This window comes from Rhinoderma darwinii, chromosome 7 (genome assembly GCF_050947455.1).
Source record: "Rhinoderma darwinii isolate aRhiDar2 chromosome 7, aRhiDar2.hap1, whole genome shotgun sequence".
In the NCBI taxonomy this organism is placed as follows: Eukaryota; Metazoa; Chordata; class Amphibia; order Anura; family Rhinodermatidae; genus Rhinoderma; species Rhinoderma darwinii.
The window spans coordinates 2,954,127-2,981,009 of record NC_134693.1 but is presented as its reverse complement, the minus strand read 5'-3'; the positions used below and the strand labels follow the sequence as shown (position 1 = coordinate 2,981,009).

At 49.1% G+C, this 26,883-nt stretch overlaps 4 non-coding genes across 4 annotated transcripts; 3 read left to right on the top strand and 1 right to left on the bottom strand.

Annotated features, from left to right (window-relative positions):
• Window positions 1-2,381: 2,381 nt before the first annotated feature.
• Window positions 2,382-2,496, top strand: LOC142658240 (U5 spliceosomal RNA). Its single transcript, XR_012850073.1, has one exon. It is a non-coding gene; the product is annotated as a U5 spliceosomal RNA (small nuclear RNA).
• Window positions 2,497-4,859: 2,363 nt separating this feature from the next.
• LOC142658247 (U5 spliceosomal RNA) lies at window positions 4,860-4,973 on the top strand. The gene has a single exon (XR_012850079.1). It is a non-coding gene; the product is annotated as a U5 spliceosomal RNA (small nuclear RNA).
• A 2,036-nt stretch (window positions 4,974-7,009) lies between these two features.
• On the top strand, window positions 7,010-7,124 carry LOC142658239 (U5 spliceosomal RNA). Its single transcript, XR_012850072.1, has one exon. It is a non-coding gene; the product is annotated as a U5 spliceosomal RNA (small nuclear RNA).
• Window positions 7,125-8,659: 1,535 nt separating this feature from the next.
• On the bottom strand, window positions 8,660-8,809 carry LOC142658229 (U12 minor spliceosomal RNA). The gene has a single exon (XR_012850063.1). It is a non-coding gene; the product is annotated as a U12 minor spliceosomal RNA (small nuclear RNA).
• Window positions 8,810-26,883: the final 18,074 nt, after the last annotated feature.

The window sequence follows — 26,883 nt, the reverse complement described above, 5'->3', positions numbered from 1 at the left end:
GTTCTCCGGTATTGATGATGATGCGTCGGTCAGTCTGGAGCTGCTTCTCTGTGGCGGGGCGGGTGATGTTCTCTGGTATTGATGATGCGTCGGTCAGTCTGGAGCTGCTTCTCTGTGGTGCGGCGGGTGATGTTCTCCGGTATTGATGATGCGTCGGTCAGTCTGGAGCTGCTTCTCTGTGGTGCGGCGGGTGATGTTCTCTGGTATTGATGATGATGCGTCGGTCAGTCTGGAGCTGCTTCTCTGTGGTGCGGTGGGTGATGTTCTCTGGTATTGATGATGCGTCGGTCAGTCTGGAGCTGCTTCTCTGTGGTGCGGCGGGTGATGTTCTCTGGTATTGATGATGATGCGTCGGTCAGTCTGGAGCTGCTTCTCTGTGGTGCGGTGGGTGATGTTCTCTGGTATTGATGATGCGTCGGTCAGTCTGGAGCGGCTTCTCTGTGGTGCGGCGGGTGATGATGATGATGATGTGTCGGTCAGTCTGGAGCTGCTTCTCTGTGGTGCGGCGGGTGATGTTCTCCGGTATTGATGATGATGCGTCGGTCAGTCTGGAGCTGCTTCTCTGTGGTGCGGTGGGTGATGTTCTCTGGTATTGATGATGCGTCGGTCAGTCTGGAGCGGCTTCTCTGTGGTGCGGCGGGTGATGATGATGATGTGTCGGTCAGTCTGGAGCTGCTTCTCTGTGGTGCGGCGGGTGATGTTCTCCGGTATTGATGATGCGTCGGTCAGTCTGGAGCGGCTTCTCTGTGGTGCGGCGGGTGATGTTCGGTATTGATGATGCGTCGGTCGGTCTGGAGCTGCTTCTCTGTGGCGCGGCGGGTGATGTTCTCCGGTATTGATGATGCGTCGGTCGGTCTGGAGCTGCTTCTCTGTGGCGCGGCGGGTGATGTTCTCTGGTATTGATGATGTGTCGGTCAGTCTGGAGCTGCTTCTCTGTGGCGCGGCGGGTGATGTTCTCCGGTATTGATGATGTTGCGTCGGTCAGTCTGGAGCTGCTTCTCTGTTGTGCGGCCGGTGATGTTCGCCGGTATTGATGATGTGTCGGTCGGTCTGGAGCTGCTTCTTTGGCTGATTCGTCTTTTGACAGGTTGTCAGCACAGAACATCGTAAGACCCATTGAAAGTAATGGGCAGATGTTTGTCGGCGTAATGGAGCCGTTTTTTCAGACGTAATTCGGGGGGGGCGTAAAACTCCTTCATTGCGTCTGAAACTTGGTCGTGTGAACCCAGCCTTACAGTGCACGGCGTCCGCTGATGTTGCTGGAACGGAGCCCTGGGGAAATAGCCAGAGCAGGACCGCATGGTAAGATAGTCTCCTCCCGGTCCTGCGTCCTGAGTGATGTCATCACGCCTGATCATCACTCGGGACGTAAGACGAGGAGGGGGAGAGGGTGAACGGGGGAGCGGTAGTCGCGGCGCGGTGAGGTCAGTGAGTGACACCTGACCCGCTGGCCCCCCGAGCAGTAGCCGCAGAGCAGGAGAAATTCACCCGCTTGCGCCCCCCCTTACAGCATGGCGGCCGTCGGCCTGTGTGACCGCACGTAGCTAAGGCCGGCCATGACTAGATCTCATGCACCGGCCGTATTATTATTACATATCTGTGATGAGGAACGACCAAGAGACAATTACACTGAAGAACCGGCACAAAACTTAGGGGATGTTCACACGGCTTATTTTCGGGCCGAAAAATTGTAAGCAGAACCCCTCCAAACATCTGCCCATTGATTTTAATGGTAAATACGGTGTTCTGTTCTGACAGAGCATATTCTTACGCGGCCGTTTTTTAAAACCGCTTCATAAATAACACGCCCGCGAAAAAGAAGTCCCTGTCACTTCATGAGCCATTTTTGGAGCCGGTTTTCATTGACTCTATAGAAAAACAGCTCCAAAAATGGCCGTAAAAAACGCAGCGAAAAATGCGACTTTGAATAAAAAAAAACTTCTGAATATCAGGATCTGTTTTCCCTTTTTGCTAAGCGTGTGAACGTTCCCTCAGGATTCTGATTCCAGTCATGTGACGCTGCTGGGTTTGGCTCTAAGGGGGTTCTGTATTGTACAATATATTACCGGTCCAAATGCCCATCAGGCCGATTACAATACAGTGGGACCCACATGAAATAACATCTACAGAAGAGGAAGCCCCGCCCACAGGAAGTGCCTCATCTACATACCCATGATGCATCAGGAGGAACATTTCCAATATTTGAGCTGGTTTTACATGTTTCTCTTATGACTTTTACCTCGTGGTGTGCGGAGTTACCGGGATTACAGGGGACGTTGTGGGGGAAATTATTTTATATTTTTTTGTTTTTTGCACTTTGGTCTCTCTTAGCAAAGAAACATTTCTCTGCAGCCGCGGTTCATAGGAAACCGGCACAAGTTATACTCTGGTTTCTCTTCAGATCGAATAAATCTTTCGCCTTTTACTAAAGATTTCCGTGGAGAGGAACAATTATGAGTTTCTAACAATTTTTTGATGCCCGGCGCTCGCTGGGTTCCCTTATATGGTGAAAAAGAGATTGGGGAATAAAGCGCAGGTGTGAACGGTGTCGGGCTGTGATGTGTTTTTTCTGGGTCCGGATGTGTTGTTGGGAATTACTTTATCCAGGAGCCGATCCGTAACATTAGATAAATCCGCTTCGTGTTTTATCGGTCACAGTTTTTACTTTTCATCGTGGAGAATTTTTTTTTCTATTTCACTCATAAGCCGTCATCACGGTGCTCAGAATAAGGGATAAATATGGCGCAAGATACGGATGATCTTCTCGTCACCTGTCTTCATATTAACGCCATTAATTGGTTTTATAAGGAGATTTTCCCACCAATGACGCGGTGCACAAGTAGGACACGTGACAAATGTCTGACAGCGACGCGGTTTTTGTGATGTTTTTTCCGTTGACGTCGCAGGTTTCCTTTTCTATCATTTTGATATCTTTTTCCTATGATGGGTAGTAAACAACATCTGGACGCGGTGATGTCACCTCGGGGGTTGAATCCACCCAATTTATTATTACGGCACTTGAGAATGTACGGAAAACATTAAGAGGAAATAGACATGGACCGCACAATCCACAATCTATACGTTGATCTGAGCCGCTGGCCATAATTTCTATACATGAACATGAGGTTCTTTGTTAACATTTTGATCCAACTGTATAATCCACGTCACGGCGACCTCTTTCAAAGTGGGCCCTACTCTAACGGTTGCAGCACCGCTCCTGCAGAGGGAGCCACCCAGGGGCCCAAAAGCACTCATTCTATCAGCCCGTGCCAAGCATCCTTGGCTCTGGGCTACGTCCCCCCACATGCAGCGCCACAGCAACAGACGCCACCCCACAGCACCACATGCGGCGTGGCATGGAGGCGATCAGCCTGTGGCACTGCTGAGGTGTTATCAATGTGGCGTGGCATGGAGGTGATCAGCCGGTGGCACTGCTGAAGTGTTATCAATGTGGCGTGGCATGGAGGCGATCAGCCTGTGGCACTGCTGAGGTGTTATCAATGCGGCGTGGCATGGAGGCGATCAGCCTGTGGCACTGCTGAGGTATTATCAATATGGTGTGGCATGGAGGCGATCAGCCTGTGGCACTGCTGAGGGGTTATCAATGTGGTGTGGCATGGAGGGGATCAGCCTGTGGCACTGCTGAGGTGCTATCAATGCGGCGTGGCATGGGGGTGATCAATGTGGCGTGGCATGGAGGCGATCAGCCTGTGGCACTGCTGAGGTGTTATCAATGCGGCGTGGCATGGAGGTGATCAATGCGGCGTGGCATGGAGGCGATCAGGCTGTGGCACTGCTGAGGTGTTATCAATGCGGCGTGGCATGGAGGTGATCAGCCTGTGGCAATGCTGAGGTGTTATGGAAGCCCATGTTGCTTTGATATCGGCCTTCAGCTCGTCTGCATTGTTGGGTCTGGGGTCTCATCTTCCTCTTGACAATACCCTATAGATTCTCTATGGGGTTTGGTTTGGGCGAGTTTGCTGGCCAATCAGGCGCAGTGATACTGTGGTTATTACACCAGGTGTTGGTACTTTTGGCAGGGTGGGCAGGTGCTGAGTCCTGCTGGAAAATGAAATCAGCCTCTCCATAAATCTGTCAGCAGAGGGAAGCATGAAGTTCCGGGAATGTCCTGCTAGACGCTGCGCTGACTCTGGACTTGATATAACACAGTGACCAACACCAGCAGATGACACGGCCCCCAAACCATCACTGACTGCGGACACTTCACACTGGAGCGCAGGACACTTGAACTGACACCTCTCCACTCTTCCGCCAGACTCCGGGACCTTCCAAATGAAATGCAAAATTAACTTTCATCTGAAAACAGGACTGGACACCGAGCAGCGGTGGTAAAAAGACTATAAACTTTAAAGTAACATCTGCCTGTAGCGCTTCTGAACTAAAGAAACGCAACCGGAAATGCTATGTGTGAATCCAGCCTAATACAGATCCCCCCCCCAAGACATGGACAGATCTGTGCGGGAGCGCCAGCACTTTCCAGACACGGTATCTGTACGCGCCGTAATGATGATCGTCGTCCTTGTCCCATCCCCGCTGGGTTCGCTGTGTGTCTCTTCCGTTTCATGATTGATTATTACGGGTTCCCTATAGAAACTTGCCAGCCTGTGTTGAATTCTGCTCTGATTTGCATATTTACCCAGGATGCATCTGACGAGTCTTCAGAATTCTAACTTTTCAAATGTAAACATTTTTTTGTTACATTCAATTTAGTAACAAAAAACTACATTGTGTCCGGATGATGGAGAATAGAACATAAACACAATACACGGATCACGTCCTCTCCGCAGGTGTGACGGGAGGAGCGCGGGGCCGGTGTAGTGTCCGGTGATCTCCGCTGTATACTCTGGTTTCTCTTCAGATCAAATAAATCTTTCGCCTTTTACTAAAGATTTCCGTGGAGAGGAACAATTATGAGTTTCTAACAAATTTTTGATGCCCGGCGCTCGCTGGGTTCCCTTATTGTACAAATAATAGATTGGGCTTTTATTTCTGTAAATGTTTGTTCTGAATTGTGAAGCTTTTCTGCTCATCTGATAGTAAACCTGTCGTAGTTACGTGTTGTGCTGCGCTGTCAGAAGATGTTGCTGCCTGAGATCTGGTGTTTGGCAGTTTTCGGGGCACATCGGATCCTTCTTCAGGCAGTTTACACATCCAGGGTCCTGCGCGCTCTGAGAACTTGCAAACATCGTATTCCCGGGAAGCCAATAAAGGAATCGCACCTGGAAAACGTTGCTGTTTTATGGCTCGTCGTGCACTGGATATCGATAAACCTTCTCATTTACTTCCTGCTAGAATGGAGATGTTTTATCCACGCAAATTGTGTGTGAAGTTATTCAGGTCCTTTTCCACGAGCCAATTGTCCGGCAAACAAGTGTTCACAGAACGTTCCCGTCCGTTGCGTTGTGTAACCAGGGAAACGATCAGTCGCTGAACGAGCAAACGCCGACATGATGGAAACGTACGGGCGCGAGCGATTCTTGTAATATTTGCTCGCCCCATACAAATGTATTTTCCTCTTCGTCCTACAGGCAGCGCCACTGGTTTTCCTCTTCATCCTACCAAGTGGGCAGATCCTGTAAGGGGCGCCCTGTACCAAAAAATACTCTCAAATGAGACACGAGGAGCCCAGCGTCACCGGCCTCATTATTTCCTATCTGACCCCGAAGCCGTCGTCTGTTCAGTATTGCGCTATATTCCTATCTGCTGCCTTATCAGAGTCTACAGGACAAAAACTGTTATATCTCCTGCACAGGGGCGTCTATCAGAATACAGGGGGTCTATGGGCCGTACTGTACCCCGTGTGTCTCTGATTTCATACCGCGATACAGTGCAGTACAGAGGTGCCGTGCGGTTCGTGAATAGGATCGGGCGCTGCCTGTGGACATATCGCTAGATCTCATGCACCGGCCGTATTATTATTACATATCTGTGATGAGGAACAACCAGGAGACGATTACACCGAAGAACCGGCCAAAACTAGCAGAGAAATCCCCCCGCGTTACATACAAATTTCATTGCGGATTTTGCTGCGGATACAGCCGTGGATTTGCTTTGTATACGGATATATGGAATCTGCGCCATTTCTGTAACAGACAGGACAGGCCTAGAATACGCGGTGGATTTTCTGCGCTGCGAGTGAATAAGGTTTGATGAAATCCCATTACCTTCTATTGTCCTGGGCTGTGGTGTGGACTCTGCTACCGAAATTCAGCAACAAATATGCAACATTTTTATTTTATTTTTTTGAAAGCCCGAGCCATGCTTTCTCTCACCCAAGTGCATAAAAAGTGCACAACGATGCAGTCTAACACAGCCCTTCTCTTAAAAGAGAGAGACCCTACATAACTATTCTCCAACCCATAGGCCTAGAGGATCGATGATCCCCCCCTCGCCGGAGCTTGGGGAGACCCAAACACATTCCTAGGCTGCCACCCCAGTGTCCACGTAGGAGCCTGCATCAAGGTGGCACCTCCCCTCCGAAGAAGGGAGGCCGGGTTGAAGGGGTAAAACAGCCAGGTTTCAGATGAAACCGGAACCAGATGGTCAAACATTTTCCACCTAGACCTCAGGAGGGTCCCAAAAAGACTTTTTTGGTCCTTTTTAATTCTGATTCCAGTCATGTGACGCTGCTGGGTTCGGCTCTAAGGGGCTTCTGTATTGTACAATATATTACCGGTCCAAATGCCCATCAGGCCGATCACAATACAGTGGGACCCACATGAAATAACATCTACAGAAGAGGAAGCCCCGCCCACAGGAAGTGCCTCATCTACATACCCATGATGCATCAGGAGGAACATTTACAATATTTGAGCTGGTTTTACATGTTTCTCTTATGACTTTTACCTCGTGGTGTGCGGAGTTACCGGGATTACAGGGGACGTTGTGGGGGAAATTATTTTATATTTTTTGGGTTTTTGCACTTTGGTCTCTCTTAGCAAAGAAACATTTCTCTGCAGCCGCGGTTCATAGGAAACCGGCACAAGTTATACTCTGGTTTCTCTTCAGATCGAATAAATCTTTCGCCTTTTACTAAAGATTTCCGTGGAGAGGAACAATTATGAGTTTCTAACAATTTTTTGATGCCCGGCGCTCGCTGGGTTCCCTTATATGGTGAAAAGGAGATTGTGGAATAAAGCGCAGGTGTGAACGGTGTCGGGCTGTGATGTGTCTTTTCTGGGTCCGGACGTCATGCCGTGAATTTTTATATCCGAGAGCCGATACGTAACATTAGATAAATCCGCTTCGTGTCTTATCGGTCACCGTTTTTACTTTTCATCTTGGAGATTTTTTTTATTTCACTCATAAGACAAAATATGGCGCACGATACGGATGATCTTCTCGTCACCTGTCTCCATATTAACGCCATTAATTGGTTTTATAAGGAGATTTTCCCACCAATGACGCGGTGCACAAGTAGGACACGTGACAAATGTCTGACAGCGACGCGGTTTTTGTGATGTTTTTTCCGTAGACATTTTGATATCTTTTTGTTATTTTAGAATTTCTAGGTTTAAAGTTTGAAAATAATTGTAAAAAACATCTGCTCTTTGACTTTTCAGCTGCATTTATTTCTGCTAATAATATCGTTTTACCCTAAAATAGACCTTTCATTTGTGATCGTCATTGTCTACCGCAAATTGTGATATTTTACATGTTTATTTTAGGGTAATGGGGTCAGGGCCGGTGTTACGACAATGATTGGGGGGGGGGACGTTGTTTTTGGGGGGGTACTTTTTACGTTTTTTTTGGTACGTTTGTTTTCTTATTATTATTCTGGCCGATCCCATAATTATTTTTCCTCTGTAACTGAAGATGCACGGCAGCCCCAGTTGCAGGGGAAATCAGCCGTTAGGCTATGTTCACACATCTTAACAAATTACATCTGAAATTACGGAGCTGTTTTCAGCCGAAAACAGCTCCTGAATTTCAGACGTTTTGACAAGTGCACGCGTTTTTTGTGGCATCCATTACGGACGTAATTGGAGCTGTTTTTCAATGGACTCAATGAAAAACGGCTCCAATTACGTCCCAAAAAGTGACAGGTACTTCTTTGAGGCGGCTGTCTTTTTACGTGCCGTCTTTTGACAGCGACGCGTAAAATGACAGCTCGTCTGCACATTGTAAAACCCAATGGCCAGATGTTTGCAGACGTAATGGAGCCGTCTTTTCAGGCGTAAAACGCATGAATTATGTCCGTAAATAGGCCGTGTGAACATCCCCTTATAGTTCCTATTGTCAGTAATAGGGCTGTGCTGGGTCTAGTTAGCCGCAGCCTGACACTAACGGCATCCCGGCGATCATGTGAATCAGTAACGCGATCACCAGGACCAAGCCTGTATTTTATAGCAGAGAAAGCGGCTTCTGTCCTCTCTTCAGGGTCCCTGACAGCCAACTATAACCTGTTCCGTATATCTGCTATGGCGCGGGTTTTAAGGACCTCAACCGCCGGACATTTATATACAGCCATTGGTCGGGAACCGGGTAAAGCAGAACTCCGGCAGACATATGACAGTATTATACAATAGTCCGGACCTGCCCCCAGATATCGTATAAAGCAGCGTATGAATGGAATACAGGACGATTCCCACCGCTTTACAGTCACACATTCTCCTCTATCGTTATACAATCAGTGGGTCGGGCAGATCACGGCTCCTGAAGGTTCTGCAAAGTAGGCAAATCCTCCACGGGGCAACCTGTGCCCATTCAAAAATTCCTCTCACATGATATGCGAGGAGCCAGGCGTCACCCTGCCTCGTTATTTTCCTTACTCATTAGTTTAAGGCACGCCCTCCCTGTGTGACCCGGAGCTATCGCCCTGCAGAGCCGCCCTGTCTGTATCGGGGAGAGGTGATTGGCGCCTCCCGTGTCACATGGTGGAATTACAGAGAATTATTGGTGCCCAGTTATTGAGTGGAGATTTTTTTTATATAATTCTTCGATGACATATTAGTAACTGACCGGCGCTGGTGAAATGCATGATGGGTAGTAAACAACATCTGGACGCGGTGATGTCGTCTCAGGGGTTGTTCGTTTGTTTGGGCTTTTTCGTTCCTTTTATTTACAGCGTGTTTTTCTCCATAAGAAAGATCTTATTAGGACATATGGACGTTCTAGAGGGGGATCCACAATCGGGTATAAGGGAAAGACTCTGGATATGGGGTTTAGCACCACAAAAAGTGGGTTATGGCTCATGCACAGGGGCGTATATCAGAATACAGGGGTCTATGGGCCGTTCCGCCGTGTGTCTCTGATTTCATACCGCAATACAGTGCAGTACAGAGGCGCCGTGTGGTTCGTGAATAGGATCGGGCGCTGCCTGTGGACATATCGCTAGATCTCATGCACCGGCCGTATTATTATTACATATCTGTGATGAGGAACAACCAGGAGACAATTACACCATAGAAACATATATACAGAATAATACAGATACTGAGAATTACCCCCAGTGTACAGGACAGGAGAAGTGGTACTGTGCAGTGTCCATATATACAGAATAATACAGATACTGAGAATTACACCCAGTATACAGGACAGGAGAAGTGGTACTGTGCAGTGTATATATACAGAATAATACAGATACTGAGAATTACACCCAGTATACAGGACAGGAGAAGTGGTACTGTGCAGTGTCCATATATACAGAATAATACAGATACTGAGAATTACCCCCAGTGTACAGGACAGGAGAAGTGGTACTGTGCAGTGTCCATATATACAGAATAATACAGATACTGAGAATTACACCCAGTATACAGGACAGGGGAAGTGGTACTGTGCAGTGTCCATATATACAGAATAATACAGATACTGAGAATTACCCCCAGTGTACAGGACAGGAGAAGTGGTACTGTGCAGTGTCCATATATACAGAATAATACAGATACTGAGAATTACACCCAGTATACAGGACAGGAGAAGTGGTACTGTGCAGTATATATATATATACACAGAATAATACAGATACTGAGAATTACACCCAGTATACAGGACAGGAGAAGTGGTACTGTGCAGTGTATATATACAGAATAATACAGATACTGAGAATTACACCCAGTATACAGGACAGGAGAAGTGGTACTGTGCAGTGTCCATATATACAGAATAATACAGATACTGAGAATTACACCCAGTATACAGGACAGGAGAAGTGGTACTGTGCAGTGTATATATACAGAATAATACAGATACTGAGAATTACACCCAGTATACAGGACAGGAGAAGTGGTACTGTGCAGTGTATATATATACAGAATAATACAGATACTGAGAATTACACCCAGTATACAGGACAGGAGAAGTGGTACTGTGCAGTGTATATATATATACAGAATAATACAGATACTGAGAATTACACCCAGTATACAGGACAGGAGAAGTGGTACTGTGCAGTGTCCATATATACAGAATAATACAGATACTGAGAATTACACCCAGTATACAGGACAAGAGAAGTGGTACTGTGCAGTGTCCATATATACAGAATAATACAGATACTGAGAATTACACCCAGTATACAGGACAGGAGAAGTGGTACTGTGCAGTGTATATATAGAGAATAATACAGATACTGAGAATTACACCCAGTATACAGGACAGGAGAAGTGGTACTGTGCAGTGTCCATATATACAGAATAATACAGATACTGAGAATTACACCCAGTATACAGGACAGGAGAAGTGGTACTGTGCAGTGTATATACAGAATAATACAGATACTGAGAATTACACCCAGTATACAGGACAGGAGGAGTGGTACTGTGCAGTGTATGTATATACAGAATGAGGGAAGTTGTACTGTGCAGTGTATATATATATACAGAATGAGGAAAGTTGTACTGTGCAGTGTATATATATATACAGAATGAGGGAAGTTGTACTGTGCAGTGTATATATATATACAGAATGAGGGAAGTTGTACTGTGCAGTATATATATATACAGAATGAGGGAAGTGGTACTGTGCAGTGTATATATATATACAGAATGAGGGAAGTTGTACTGTGCAGTGTATATATATATATACAGAATGAGGGAAGTTGTACTGTGCAGTGTATATATATATACAGAATGAGGGAAGTGGTACTGTGCAGTGTATGTATATACAGAATGAGGGAAGTTGTACTGTGCAGTGTGTATATATATACAGAATGAGGGAAGTTGTACTGTGCAGTGTATATATATACAGAATGAGGGAAGTTGTACTGTGCAGTGTATATATATATACAGAATGAGGGAAGTTGTACTGTGCAGTGTATATATATACACAGAATGAGGGAAGTTGTACTGTGCAGTGTATATATATACAGAATGAGGGAAGTTGTACTGTGCAGTGTATATATATACAGAATGAGGGAAGTTGTACTGTGCAGTGTATATATATACAGAATGAGGGAAGTTGTACTGTGCAGTGTATATATATATATACAGAATGAGGGAAGTTGTACTGTGCAGTGTATATATATATATACAGAATGAGGGAAGTTGTACTGTGCAGTATATATATATATACAGAATGAGGGAAGTTGTACTGAGCTTCTCATAAGTTCTAAACAGTGAAAATTAATTGAACTGTAGAGATTATTATTCAGACGGGGTCTCGGGACGGACTGTTAATGAGTCTCACATTCGCTCTGACTTTTATCCACTTTATAATCCACAGAACGAGGAGTAAAAAAAAAAAAATCTTAATGAAAACTCCTAGAACAATGATGGGGGTTTTGTGCGTCTCGTCGTTCGCAGCGCGATGTGCGTCGCTTTAATTAAGTCTTGTCCCTGCTGGGAGCGGCTTATTTCCATAACAAACTCTGGAGTCGGTCTTTATGCGTCGCACCTCATTCATTACCGGTAATTAGATATAGATTCCCCAACAACATCGTCCTTTTTGATAAATTGCCCCCCTGGCGCTCGCTGTCACATGATTAGCATGTTTCCAATGTATCCGATAAATCATTACGCCTCGCGTCTCTTTTATCTCGCTGGGGCGGGGAGTGTGTATTTTAAATCAAATATTAAGAGTCCATTTGTGTGATTTACACTTTTTCTATGGTCTCATCTCCGGCTGATGAGCAAATTATTTACACTTATTTCTGCAGATGAAATCCGATTTGACTTTAATGCTCATTTTGGCTGGGGCGAGGGCCGGGTCGCTCTTCCTAAAGCTTCGCTGCTGCCCGTCTGTGCTCTGTCGCCTTCTAGCCGGAGGTCACATGGATTTAAATACTAGAACTGGGCTCCAAACGTTACCCTCTGCCATATTTGATGTCGTCCTGTGTTGGGTCTACAGTTTATTCAATATAATGCTTAGACTTTTGTGTGGTCCTTCAGTCTGAATCATGCAACCTCCCTGCATACCGCCACCCATGTGAGTTCAAGACCCATAAAGGTAGCTGCCAACGGGGGGCATCATTGAGCAGATGGCAGAAGACATTGCATTGGACAGATTAAAACCAGAGCAAAATCTGGAGTCTTCTCTAGGGTAGATCTGTTCCCAGGGCCGGCTCCAGGTTTATGTGGGCCATTGGGCGACACAGATTTAGTAGGCCCCTTTGCGGGGGAACTCACGGCGGCAGTAAAATGGCAGAAAACGTCACTTTGTGACCCCATATAGACGTTAGGCACTGTTTATGCCCCATATAGAAGTTAGGCACCCAGTTTGTACCCTCATAAATTTAGAGCCCTCTGGCAGTGCCACACAGCCACCCTCCCTGTAGGTAGCGCCTTTCTGGTTCCCTCTAGGAGTGGAATCCCCAGCCAGAGAATTGCCGACACTCTCGAATCCCCTGACGTCACTGTACATATATGGATAGTGATGTCCGGAGCAGAGCCGAAGTCTCGGGCAGAGCGCTAGTAAAGGCTCTGCTACGGTACTAGGGCTCTGACATCACTATCCATATACGCATAGTGTGTCCCGGGCAGAGCACTCGTCCTGGGACACTGCTCTGCTCCTGACCTCACTGTCGATATATGGACAGTGATGTCAGGGGCTTCCCCAGAGACGGAGTCCCAGAGCGGAGCTGCTAGCGCTTTGCCTGCGACTCCTTAGATCCTCCTGACATCATTGTCCATATATGGACAGTGATACCGTGACAACGGCAGTGTCAGCACCCGGTGGCCGAGTGGGATTCTGAATACACATGACGTCCAGGCTGGTAGTGATGTATATTTATTATCAGGACACTGCAGTAATGTTATAGTGCGTGTATGTGGCTGCACATAGCGATATATCTATATCACTATCTGCAGTGTAAATGAATGGAGAGGAGTGCAGGACGCTGATTGGTCACTGATTGGTCGCTGATTGGTCACTGATTGGTCAGCGTCATACACTCCTCTGTACAACGCCCACTTGGTCTAAAGTAAAACACGCCCACTTGGGCATTAAGAAACCCATTAGCATAAATCTAAATATCGCTCATAAAGTGGTTTAAAATAGATCATTTTTCTAAATAAAAAGCATCAGTGTCACCTCCATTACAGCGCCGAGTTCAGGGCACTTATACTGTGGTGACAGCCTCTTTAACTAACCGCCGAAGCCAGGAGGATCCTGCAAGGGTCAAGGACCAACACTGACCACCGACCATCACAAAGAAGCCTCCTGTGACCAGTAAGTATCTGGCTGGCTGCCTCTAACGTGTCACCAGGGCCTGGAATGGATGGTCTCCTCAGAAGATCAAGCCAAATGGGGAACAACGTGACGGAAACATAAACACCCCTCTATCCTGGTTCTTCTGGTTCTCTTTGCAGGCTGCGACACTGTAGGACGCGGCTCTCTCTTGGTTTTCCTCCTATCTCTCTGACCGCTCATTCAGTGTATCATTTGCTGGTTCCACTTCTTCTCCTCTTCCCCTTGCTGTCGGGGTTCCTCAGGGATCAGTCCTAGGTCCGCTCCTCTTTTCTCTCTACACAGCGCCTATTGGACAAACCATCAGCAGATTTGCCTTCCAGTACCATCTCTACGCTGATGACACCCAATTATATACCTCTTCCCATGACATCACCCCTGCTCTAATACAGAACACCAGTGATTGTCTGTCCGCTGTCTCTATTATCATGTCCTCCAGTGATTGTCTGTCCGCTGTCTCTATCATCATGTCCTCCAGTGATTGTCTGTCCGCTGTCTCTATCATCATGTCCTCCAGTGATTGTCTGTCCGCTGTCTCTATTATCATGTCCTCCAGTGATTGTCTGTCCTCTGTCTCTATCATCATGTCCTCCAGTGATTGTATGTCCGCTGTCTCTATCATCATGTCCTACAGTGATTGTATGTCCGCTGTCTCTATCATCATGTCATCCAGTGATTGTCTGTCCGCTGTCTCTATCATCATGTCCTCCAGTGATTGTCTCTCCGCTGTCTCTATCATCATGTCCTCCAGTGATTGTCTCTCCGCTGTCTCTATCATCATGTCCTCCAGTGATTGTATGTCCGCTGTCTCTATCATCATGTCCTACAGTGATTGTATGTCCGCTGTCTCTATCATCATGTCATCCAGTGATTGTCTGTTCTCTGTCTCTACCATCATGTCCTCCAGTGATTGTGTCCGCTGTCTCTATCATCATGTCCTCCAGTGATTGTCTCTCCGCTGTCTCTATCATCATGTCCTCCAGTGATTGTATGTCCGCTGTCTCTATCATCATGTCATCCAGTGATTGTCTGTTCTCTGTCTCTACCATCATGTCCTCCAGTGATTGTGTCCGCTGTCTCTATCATCATGTCCTCCAGTGATTGTCTCTCCGCTGTCTCTATCATCATGTCCTCCAGTGATTGTATGTCCGCTGTCTCTATCACCATGTCATCCAGTGATTGTCTGTCCTCTGTCTCTATTATCATGTCGTCCAGTGATTGTGTTCTCTGTCTCTATCATCATGTCCTCCAGTGATTGTCTCTCCGCTGTCTCTATCATCATGTCATCCAGTGATTGTCTGTCCTCTGTCTCTATTATCATGTCGTCCAGTGATTGTGTTCTCTGTCTCTATCATCATGTCCTCCAGTGATTGTCTGTCCTCTGTCTCTATCATCCTGTTCTGCAGTGATTGTCTGTCCGATGTCTCTATCATTATGTTCTGCAGTGATTGTCTGTCCTCTGTCTCTATCATCATGTCCTCTAGTGATTCTCTCCACTGTCTCGATCATCATGTTCTCCAGTGATGGTCTGTCCGCTGTCTGTAATATCATGTCCTCCAGTGATTGTCTGTTCTGTCTCTATCATCATGTCCTCCAGTGATTCTCTCCACTGTCTCGATCATCATGTTCTCCAGTGATTGTCTGTCCGCTGTCTCCATCAACATGTTCTCCAGTGATTGTCTGTCCGCTGTCTCTATCATCATATCTCCAGTGATTGTCTGTCCGCTGTCTCTATCATCATATCTCCAGTGATTGTCTGTCTGCTGTCTCTATCATCATGTCCTCCAGTGATTCTCTCCACTGTCTCCATCAACATGTTCTCCAGTGATTGTCTGTCCGCTGTCTCTATCATCATATCTCCAGTGATTGTCTGTCCGCTGTCTCTATCATCATATCTCCAGTGATTGTCTGTCCGCTGTCTCTATCATCATGTCCTCCAGTGATTGTCTGTCCGCTGTCTCTATCATATCTCCAGTGATTGTCTGTCTGCTGTCTCTATCATCATGTCCTCGTGATTGTCTGTCCGCTGTCTCGATCATCATGTCCTGCAGTGATTGTCTGTCCTGTCTATCATCATGTCCTCCAGTGATTGCCTGTCCGCTATCTCTATCATCATGTCCTCCAGTGATTGTCTGTGCACTGTCTCTATCATCATGTTCTCCAGTGATCGTCTGTCCTCTGTCTCTATCATCATGTCGTCCAGTGATTGCCTGTCCGCTATCTCTATCATCATGTCCTCCAGTGATTGTCTGTGCGCTGTCTCTATCATCATGTCCTCCAGTGATCGTCTGTCCTCTGTCTCTATCATCATGTCGTCCAGTGATCGTCTGTCCTGTCTCTATCATCATGTCCTCCAGTGATCGTCTGTCCTGTCTCTATCATCATGTCGTCCAGTGATTGTCTGTCCGCTGTTTCTATCATCATGTCCTCCAGTGATTGTCTGTCCTGTCTCTATCATCATGTCGTCCAGTGATTGTCTGTCCGCTGTTTCTATCATCATGTCCTCCAGTGATTGTCTCTCCGCTGTCTCTATCATCATGTTCTCCAGCGATTGTATGTCCGCTGTCTCTATCATCATGTCCTCCAGTGATTCTCCGCTGTCTCTATCATGTCCTCCAGTGATTGTATGTCTGCTGTCTCTATCATCATGTCCTCCAGTGATTGTCTGTCCTCTGTCTCTATCATCATGTCCTCCAGCGATTGTATGTCCGCTGTCTCTATCATCATGTCCTCCAGTGATTGTATGTCCGCTGTCTCTATCATCATGTCCTCCAGTGATTGTTTGTCCTCTGTCTCTATCATCATATCCTCCAGTGATCGTCTGTCTCTATCATCATGTCCACCAGTGATCGTCTGTCTCTATCATCATGTCCTCCAGTGATTGTCTCTCTGCTGTCTCTATCATTATGTCCTCCAGTGATTGTCTGTCCACTGTCTCTATCATCATGTCCTCCAGTGATTGTCCGCTGTCTCTATCATCATGTCCTGCAGTGATTGTCTGTCCGCTGTCTCTATCATCATGTCCTGCAGTGATTGTCTGTACGCTGTCTCTATCATCATCTCCTCCAGTGATTGTCTGTCCGCTGTCTCTATCATCATGTCCTGCAGTGATTGTCTCTCCGCTGTCTCTATCATCATGTCCTCCAGTGATTGTCTCTCTGCTGTCTCTATCATTATGTCCTCCAGTGATTGTCTGTCCACTGTCTCTATCATCATGTCCTCCAGTGATTGTCCGCTGTCTCTATCATCATGTCCTGCAGTGATTGTCTGTCCGCTGTCTCTATCATCATGTCCTGCAGTGATTGTCTCTCCGCTGTCTCTATCATCATGTCCTCCAGTGATTGCCTGTACGCTGTCTCTATCATCATCTCCTCCAGTGATTGTCTGTCCGCTGTCTCTATCATCATGTCCTCCAGTGATTGTCTGTCCGCTGTCTCTATCATCATGTCCTCCAGTGATTGTCTCTCCGCTGTCTCTATCATCATGTCCTCCAGTGATTGCCTGTACGCTGTCTCTATCATCATCTCCTCCAGTGATTGTCTGTCCGCTGTCTCTATCATCATGTCCTCCAGTGATTGTCTGTCCGCTGTCTCTATCATCATGTCCTCCAGTGATTGTCTGTCCGCTGTCTCTATCATTATGTCCTCCAGTGATTGTCTGTCCGCTGTCTCTATCATCATGTCCTCCAGTGATTCTCTGTCCTGTCTCTATCATCATGTCCTCCAGTGATTGTCTGTTCTGTCTCTATCATGTCCTCCAGTGATTGTCTGTTCTGTCTCTATCATGTCCTCCAGTGATTGTCTGCTGTCTCTATCATCATGTCCTCCAGTGATATTCTGTCCTCTGTCTCTATCATCATCTCCTCCAGTGATTGCCTGTCCTCTGTCTCTATCATCATCTCCTCCAGTGATTGTCTGTCCGCTGTCTCTATCATTATGTCCTCCAGTGATTCTCTGTCCTGTCTCTATCATCATCTCCTCCAGTGATTGCCTGTCCTCTGTCTCTATCATCATCTCCTCCAGTGATTGCCTGTCCTCTGTCTCTATCATCATGTCCTTCAGTGATTGTTGTGATGGTTTCCGTTTGTCACCGTTGTGTAAGGGTTCCATCGTTTTGTGCAGCAAGCGCAGTCGACTCTGGTATTGATTGTGTTAAAACGACTGAACCTTTAGACAACAGTGACAAACAGAAAACATTTGCACCGGATCCGTCACCACTGAAACCAACGGTGATGCAAAAGGAAACCTATGGTTTACGTTTGTTTCCGTTTGGAGTCCGTTCATGGGTTCCCCTGACGGAAAGCTCAGACACAGATGTGAACGAAGCCTTAAACGTGCCCGAAAACACATTTAAGTAGACCGGTCTATAACATTTCCTAATCTGACTCCTTTCTCTGGCCCCCCTTTTACATTAATCGTCAGAGCCTGACCCCCTCATTCAGCAGTGTCCCCCACACTCCCTGCACCCCAATACCCTTCATGTACGTCATACACGGATACCGGCGGGTGACGGCTCCTGCAGCTTCATGTTACCACCGCATGTGTAGAAAAGATGGAGGAGCGATGTCCTGACAAACCCCATACATAGCGTCTCCTCATAGATTGTAAGCTCTTGTGACCAGCGTCCTCACTCCTGTCACTGTGTCTGATATTGTCTGTACTGGGTCACTCTGAATTCTAAGGTGTTGCCGAATATGTTGGCGCTATATAAAAATTATTATTATTACCCCTAGATTGCTGCCAAAATCCCATCCAATCAACAGTTTACAACAATGATACGCTGACGCTCGGGGTACAGGATAGCGGCACGCTGACGCTCGGGGTACAGGATAGCGGCACGCTGACGCTCGGGGTACAGGATAGCGGCACGCTGACGCTCGGGGTACAGGATAGCGGCACGCTGACGCTCGGGGTACAGGATAGCGGCACGCTGACGCTCGGGGTACAGGATAGCGGCACGCTGACGCTCGGGGTACAGGATAGCGGCACGCTGACGCTCGGGGTACAGGATAGCGGCACGCTGACGCTCGGGGTACAGGATAGCGGCACGCTGACGCTCGGGGTACAGGATAGCGGCACGCTGACACTCGGGGTACAGGATAGCGGCACGCTGACACTCGGGGTACAGGATAGCGGCACGCTGACACTCGGGGTACAGGATAGCGGCACGCTGACACTCGGGGTACAGGATAGCGGCACGCTGACACTCGGGGTACAGGATAGCGGCACGCTGACACTCGGGGTACAGGATAGCGGCACGCTGACACTCGGGGTACAGGATAGCGGCACGCTGACACTCGGGGTACAGGATAGCGGCACGCTGACACTCGGGGTACAGGATAGCGGCACGCTGACACTCGGGGTACAGGATAGCGGCACGCTGACACTCGGGGTACAGGATAGCGGCACGCTGACACTCGGGGTACAGGATAGCGGCACGCTGACACTCGGGGTACAGGATAGCGGCACGCTGACACTCGGGGTAAAAGGACGACCCGCTGACACTCGGGGTACAGGATAGCGACCCGCTGACACTCGGGGTACAGGATAGCGACCCGCTGACACTCGGGGTACAGGATAGCGACCCGCTGACACTCGGGGTACAGGATAGCGACCCGCTGACACTCGGGGTACAGGATAGCGACCCGCTGACACTCGGGGTACAGGATAGCGACCCGCTGACACTCGGGGTACAGGATAGCGACCCGCTGACACTCGGGGTACAGGATAGCGACCCGCTGACACTCGGGGTACAGGATAACGACGCGCTGACACTCGGGGTACAGGATAACGACGCGCTGACCCTCGGGGTACAGGATAGCGGCGCGCTGACACTCGGGGTACAGGATAACGACGCGCTGACACTCGGGGTACAGGATAGCGGCGCGCTGACACTCGGGCTACAGGATAACGACGCGCTGACACTCGGGGTACAGGATAACGACGCGCTGACCCTCGGGGTACAGGATAGCGACGCGCTGACCCTCGGGGTGCAGGATAGCGACCCGCTGACACTCGGGGTGCAGGATAACGACCCGCTGACTCGGGCTGCAGGATAACGACGCGCTGAAACTCGGGGTACAGGATAGCGACGCGCTGACACTCGGGGTACAGGATAACGACGCGCTGACACTCGGGGTACAGGATAACGACGCGCTGACACTCGGGGTACAGGATAACGACGCGCTGACACTCGGGGTACAGGATAACGACGCGCTGACACTCGGGGTACAGGATAACGACCCGCTGACACTCGGGGTACAGGATAACGACCCGCTGACACTCGGGGTACAGGATAACGACCCGCTGACACTCGGGGTACAGGATAACGACCCGCTGACACTCGGGGTACAGGATAACGACCCGCTGACACTCGGGGTACAGGATAACGACCCGCTGACACTCGGGGTACAGGATAACGACCCGCTGACACTCGGGGTACAGGATAACGACCCGCTGACACTCGGGGTACAGGATAACGACCCGCTGACACTCGGGGTACAGGATAACGACCCGCTGACACTCGGGTACAGGAAAGTAACACTTTAGATACAGGAGAATGAAACTCGAGGTACAGGGGAATGACACTGACACTTGGGTTGCAGGACATGGATACTTAGGGTGCAGGAGGATGGCACTTGGGGTGCAGGAGGATGACACTTGGGTTGCAGGACACGGACACTTGGGGTGCAGGAGGATGGCACTTGGGGTGCAGGAGGATGGCACTTGGGGTGCAGGAGGATGGCACTTGGGGTGCAGGAGGATGGCACTTGGGGTGCAGGAGGATGGCACTTGTTTTTTCTCATCTGTACTTGTCACATTTCGTAGTGGAGTCCTCGGGGTCGGATTTCTATTGTCTTGTTTTATCGTCCTTGTTCTCGCTGTGTCACAGGATGGGTGTCGTTACTTTGGCAGCACAATCTCTGGTTTCTGGAACGTGCGGGCACCATCGCGTCTCCCATCCACTGTCGCTGCTCGGGACGCCGTTTCCTGTCAGTGTTGGATCCATTGTCCCGCACTGACTGAACCATCAGCGCCTGCTGTGTAACCGGAGGAGAAGGAGCGGCGAGGACGAGGAGCTCCATCGATCCGTCTCCATGAATGTTTGTAAAGTGGTGATAATGGCGCCAACTCGTCCCGACGCTCCGCGGCCTGACCTCCAAATACAATTTCTATAGATCTCCACGTGAGTGCCGGATAACAGGGACCTGAGGGCGAGGACGCTGCGAAACCCGACACCGGCCCCTCTGCCCTCCTAATGCAAAGTCTATAGATCTGTTGGGGCTGCAGATTACGTTTCCGGCCGCCCGCTGCCCCTCCTCCCCGCCGCCCTGACAAGGAAGATTGGAAAGTGATGCAGCCCCCCCGACTTCATTACATCCTGGATAAACCGAAGCACCACCTCCCCCGCTGCGGCCCGACACTCACCCTTCACCTCTCCCGTATTGATGGGGTCGAGGCCGGCGCGCACAGAGGCCCAAACCGATCAATGCAAATTGTCTTTTCATCCCTTGTGTGGTCGGGGCTGCAGTTCCCCCTCCACTAGGCCGTGTTTGTTTAACATCATGTGAGCACCAGAGGGAATGATTGTGGGTTAAACAGCTCGTGGCCTTCTGTGCCCCCAGATTACGTCCCGGGGGTGGGTGGGGGGCTCAGGTGCCTACAGGACAATCCCGTTCTGCTACTATGTACACAATACAATCTACCGCTCTCTGTTATCAGCCATTCAATGCGGGACGAGGCAATGTTTGGCAGAGTTTAGTGTCATTTATGTCAATTTTTTGGGGTAAAACGCGGCGTATGAAGACCGGGCGCCACTTTATTTCTCACGTGGGCCTTAGAATAGTGGGCGGGGCTTCAGCCGTCGTTTCCTCCGCGGCGATCACATCGAGGCTGCCGATTATTCCTCATCTGTCGCGGATTGTTCCCGGATCTGCAGTGGATTTTACTTATTGCAAAGGATAAAAATGCAGCAAATTCCAGAAGTAAAGGCCACGTTACCCCGGCACATTTCAGCTGGTTTATCGGCGCTCGTTTTCTCCTGTCACGCGGAGCTATTGATGGGGACGAGCACTCGTTACTCCGACCGCGCGTCCCCATCCGTTATCATCATGTCGGCGGCGCGTCTCCCTGTTTATCAGGCGTTTGCCCGATAATCGTCCTGTGTAAAAGCGCCTTTAGGCTGCCGGTACATTGTAGATACCTGACCGGTGATTCGGCCGACAGCTTCCCCCCCCATAGTGTTCGGCCGAGCGTACGAGTGTTCACAGGGATAAACTTGCTGCCGGATTCTTCTGCGGTTTATCTAATAACGAAATTCAACAGCCCGACGGTTCTCTCCCCCGACACCTGCCGTCAGCGGAGACTCCGGACTCCGCCGCACACAATACATGGTCGAACTCCACGGGTTTGGCTGGCACGCGGCTGATCTGTACGGCAGGTTTGGGCTCTGTTCACATCTGCGTTCGGAGCCTTTGTCGCAGCCCGCAAACCGCGTCCCGTTGATTTCAGTGGGAGATACAATGTGTGGCTCTTATGAGGGCGAGTGGTTTGTATTTTTACGCTGCTGAATTGTCACTTCTGGGGCCGTTTTACTCGCTGATTTTTGCCATTTTCAACTGACCCTTCAAAAAGCTCCGAAAATCAGCTCCAAAACCGCCGGGAGTCCGAGACGTTTTCTATTGAAATCAAAATACTGAACAAAGTCCAGACGTCACTGCGGGTGTTTTTTCCCCCGTTTTATACAGATCCGTTACCGAGTTCACAGCTTTACAATGGAACGAGACAAAGTTATTTTCTGTCTTGTTGAAAAATTGGATCCTGAGGGCGTTTAGGAACCGCCGTAACTCAGCCACGAAGTGCAGACCACGTAAATATACAGAGCGGGGGGAGCCGAGTGCTGAGGAGCAAGTGCAGAAAAGTCACCAACACTCCGCTGACTCCATAACTGCAGAGTACAGACCTCACCTGGTATTATCATCCGCACTGTGCCCGGGAGCTTCATGGCATGGAGCCGAACATCACCGAGCAGCAGATGGAGGGGGGTAAAGCCGCTGCCACTGGACTCTGGAGCAGCGTGTTCTGTGGAGTGACGCTTCTCTATATGACGTGTTCTGTGGAGTGACGCTTCTCTATGTGACGTGTTCTGTGGAGTGACGCTTCTCTATGTGGCGTGTTCTGTGGAGTGACGCTTCTCTATGTGACGTGTTCTGTGGAGTGACGCTTCTCTATGTGACATGTTCTGTGGAGTGACGCTTCTCTATATGACGTGTTCTGTGGAGTGACGCTTCTCTATATGGCGTGTTCTGGGGAGTGACGCTTCTCTATATGACGTGTTCTGTGGAGCGACGCTTCTCTATGTGACGTGTTCTGTGGAGTGACGCTTCTCTATGTGACGTGCTCTGTGGAGTGACGCTTCTCTATGTGACGTGTTCTGTGGAGTGACGCTTCTCTATATGACGTGTTCTGTGGAGTGACGCTTCTCTATGTGACGTGTTCTGTGGAGTGACGCTTCTCTATGTGACGTGTTCTGTGGAGTGACGCTTCTCTATGTGACGTGTTCTGTGGAGTGACGCTTCTCTATGTGACGTGTTCTGTGGAGTGACGCTTCTCTATGTGACGTGTTCTGTGGAGTGACGCTTCTCTATATGACGTGTTCTGGGGAGTGACGCTTCTCTATATGACGTGTTCTGTGGAGTGACGCTTCTCTATATGACGTGTTCTGTGGAGTGACGCTTCTCTATGTGACGTGTTCTGTGGAGTGACGCTTCTCTATGTGACGTGTTCTGTGGAGTGACGCTTCTCTATGTGACGTGTTCTGTGGAGTGACGCTTCTCTATGTGACGTGTTCTGTGGAGTGACGCTTCTCTATTTGACGTGTTCTGTGGAGTGACGCTTCTCTATGTGACGTGTTCTGTGGAGTGACGCTTCTCTATATGGCGTGTTCTGTGGAGTGACGCTTCTCTATATGATGTGTTCTGTGGAGTGACGCTTCTCTATGTGACGTGTTCTGTGGAGTGACGCTTCTCTATGTGACGTGTTCTGTGGAGTGACGCTTCTCTATGTGACGTGTTCTGTGGAGTGACGCTTCTCTATGTGACGTGTTCTGTGGAGTGACGCTTCTCTATATGACCTGTTCTGTGGAGTGACGCTTCTCTATGTGACGTGTTCTGTGGAGTGACGCTTCTCTATATGACGTGTTCTGTGGAGTGACGTGTTCTGTGGAGTGACGCTTCTCTATGTGACGTGTTCTGTGGAGTGACGCTTCTCTATGTGACGTGTTCTGTGGAGTGACGCTTCTCTATATGACGTGTTCTGTGGAGTGACGCTTCTCTATGTGACGTGTTCTGTGGAGTGACGCTTCTCTATATGACGTGTTCTGTGGAGTGACGCTTCTCTATGTGACGTGTTCTGTGGAGTGACGCTTCTCTATGTGACGTGTTCTGTGGAGTGACGCTTCTCTATATGACGTGTTCTGTGGAGTGACGCTTCTCTATGTGAGGTGTTCTGTGGAGTGACGCTTCTCTATGTGACGTGTTCTGTGGAGTGACGCTTCTCTATGTGACGTGTTCTGTGGAGTGACGCTTCTCTATATGACGTGTTCTGTGGAGTGACGCTTCTCTATGTGAGGTGTTCTGTGGAGTGATGCTTCTCTATATGGCGTGTTCTGTGGAGTGACGCTTCTCTATATGGCGTGTTCTGTGGAGTGCCGCTTCTCTATATGACGTGTTCTGTGGAGTGCCGCTTCTCTATGTGACATGTTCTGTGGAGTGACGCTTCTCTATGTGACGTGTTCTGTGGAGTGACGCTTCTCTATATGACGTGTTCTGTGGAGTGACGCTTCTCTATATGGCGTGTTCTGTGGAGTGACGCTTCTCTATATGGCGTGTTCTGTGGAGTGCCGCTTCTCTATATGGCGTGTTCTGTGGAGTGCCGCTTCTCTATGTGACGTGTTCTGTGGAGTGACGCTTCTCTATGTGACATGTTCTGTGGAGTGACGCTTCTCTATGTGACGTGTTCTGTGGAGTGACGCTTCTCTATGTGACGTGTTCTGTGGAGTGACGCTTCTCTATGTGACGTGTTCTGTGGAGTGACGCTTCTCTATGTGACGTGTTCTGTGGAGTGACGCTTCTCTATCTGACGTGTTCTGTGGAGTGACGCTTCTCTATCTGACGTGTTCTGTGGAGTGACGCTTCTCTATCTGACGTGTTCTGTGGAGTGACGCTTCTCTATGTGACGTGTTCTGTGGAGTGACGCTTCTCTATGTGACGTGTTCTGTGGCGTGACGCTTCTCTATGTGACGTGTTCTGTGGAGTGACTCTTCTCTATGTGACGTGTTCTGTGGAGTGACGCTTCTCTATCTGACGTGTTCTGTGGAGTGACGCTTCTCTATCTGACGTGTTCTGTGGAGTGACGCTTCTCTATGTGACGTGTTCTGTGGAGTGACGCTTCTCTATGTGACGTGTTCTGTGGAGTGACGCTTCTCTGTGACGTGTTCTGTGGGGTGACGCTTCTCTATGTGACGTGTTCTGTGGAGTGACGCTTCTCTATGTGACGTGTTCTGTGGAGTGACGCTTCTCTATGTGACGTGTTCTGTGGAGTGACGCTTCTCTATGTGACGTGTTCTGTGGAGTGACGCTTCTCTATGTGACGTGTTCTGTGGAGTGACGCTTCTCTATCTGACGTGTTCTGTGGAGTGACGCTTCTCTATATGACGTGTTCTGTGGAGTGACGCTTCTCTATGTGAAGTGTTCTGTGGAGTGACGCTTCTCTATGTGACGTGTTCCATGGAGTGACGCTTCTCTATGTGACGTGTTCTGTGGAGTGACGCTTCTCTATGTGACGTGTTCTGTGGAGTGACGCTTCTCTATGTGACGTGTTCTGTGGAGTGACGCTTCTCTATATGACGTGTTCTGTGGAGTGACTGTAATGACGGGGGTAGGGAAACAGACAAGTGAGCCCTAATCTACCCGCCACTCAGTCCCTGCCTACTTGCAACGACCCGCCCTCGGCGACGGGGGACTTCAGGGCGACGGTCCCTACACTCAATAAGTGAACGACAGACAAACAGACAAGGGTACACAGAAGCTAAGGGAAACGGGGAAGTTGCCCACGGCAACACCGCGAGCAACAAGAGTAGTAAACGAGCCGAGTCAAACCAGGAGTGTACGAGGTACCAAACGCAGAGCAGGAGAGTAGTCAGTAAGCCAGGGTCAATACGAAGCAGGGACAAATAGATAGAAGCTGCAGCAGGGCCAGGAAACCAACAGAGAAGATTCACAAGCAAGGAGGTACAGGAAAGGCAGGTATAAATAGACAGAGGGCGGGAGCTAGCTCCGTCTGGCCAGGCTGTGATAGGCTCTCCCACTCCTAAGCCTGCCATCCTGGGTGGTGGAAGATGGAGTCAGTCTCACAGACATAGAAGCAGGGTCAGACTGATTACCTATGGGCGTGGATACAGAAGCTGTGTCTGGCAGATCCTTTACAGTACCCCCCCCCTTTTAAGAGGGGCCACCGGACCCTTTCTAAGTGGACCTGGTTTATTGGGGAAACGAAGGTGGAACCTCCTGACCAATACCCCAGCGTGAACATCCCGGGCGGGTACCCACGTCCTCTCCTCAGGCCCGTATCCTCTCCAATGGACCAGGTACTGGAGGGAGCCTTGGACCATCCTGCTGTCCACAATCTTGGCCACCTCGAATTCTACCCCCTCAGGGGTGAGAACGGGAACAGGAGGTTTCCTCGAGGGAGCCAAGGACGGGGAGCAGCGTTTAAGGAGGGAGGCATGAAACACGTCGTGTACTCGAAAAGATGGGGGCAACTCCAGTCGGAAGGAGACAGGATTGAGGACTTCAATGACCTTGTACGGCCCTATAAACCGGGGAGCAAACTTCTTGGACGGGACTTTCAGGCGCAAATTTTTTGACGATAGCCACACCAGATCCCCGACCATAAACAAGGGGTTAGCAGAACGTCTTCTATCTGCCTGAGTCTTTTGTATGCTCTGGGACGCCTCTAGGTTCTTCTGAACCTGAGCCCAGACTGTGCACAGTTCCCGATGAACGACTTCTACCTCGGGATTGTTGGAACTACCAGGTGAAACGGAGGAGAACCGTGGATTAAACCCAAAATTACAGAAAAAGGGGGAGACCCCTGACGAGTTACTGACCCGGTTATTAAGGGAAAATTCGGCGAGGGGAATGAATGAGACCCAATCATATTGACAGTCAGAGATAAA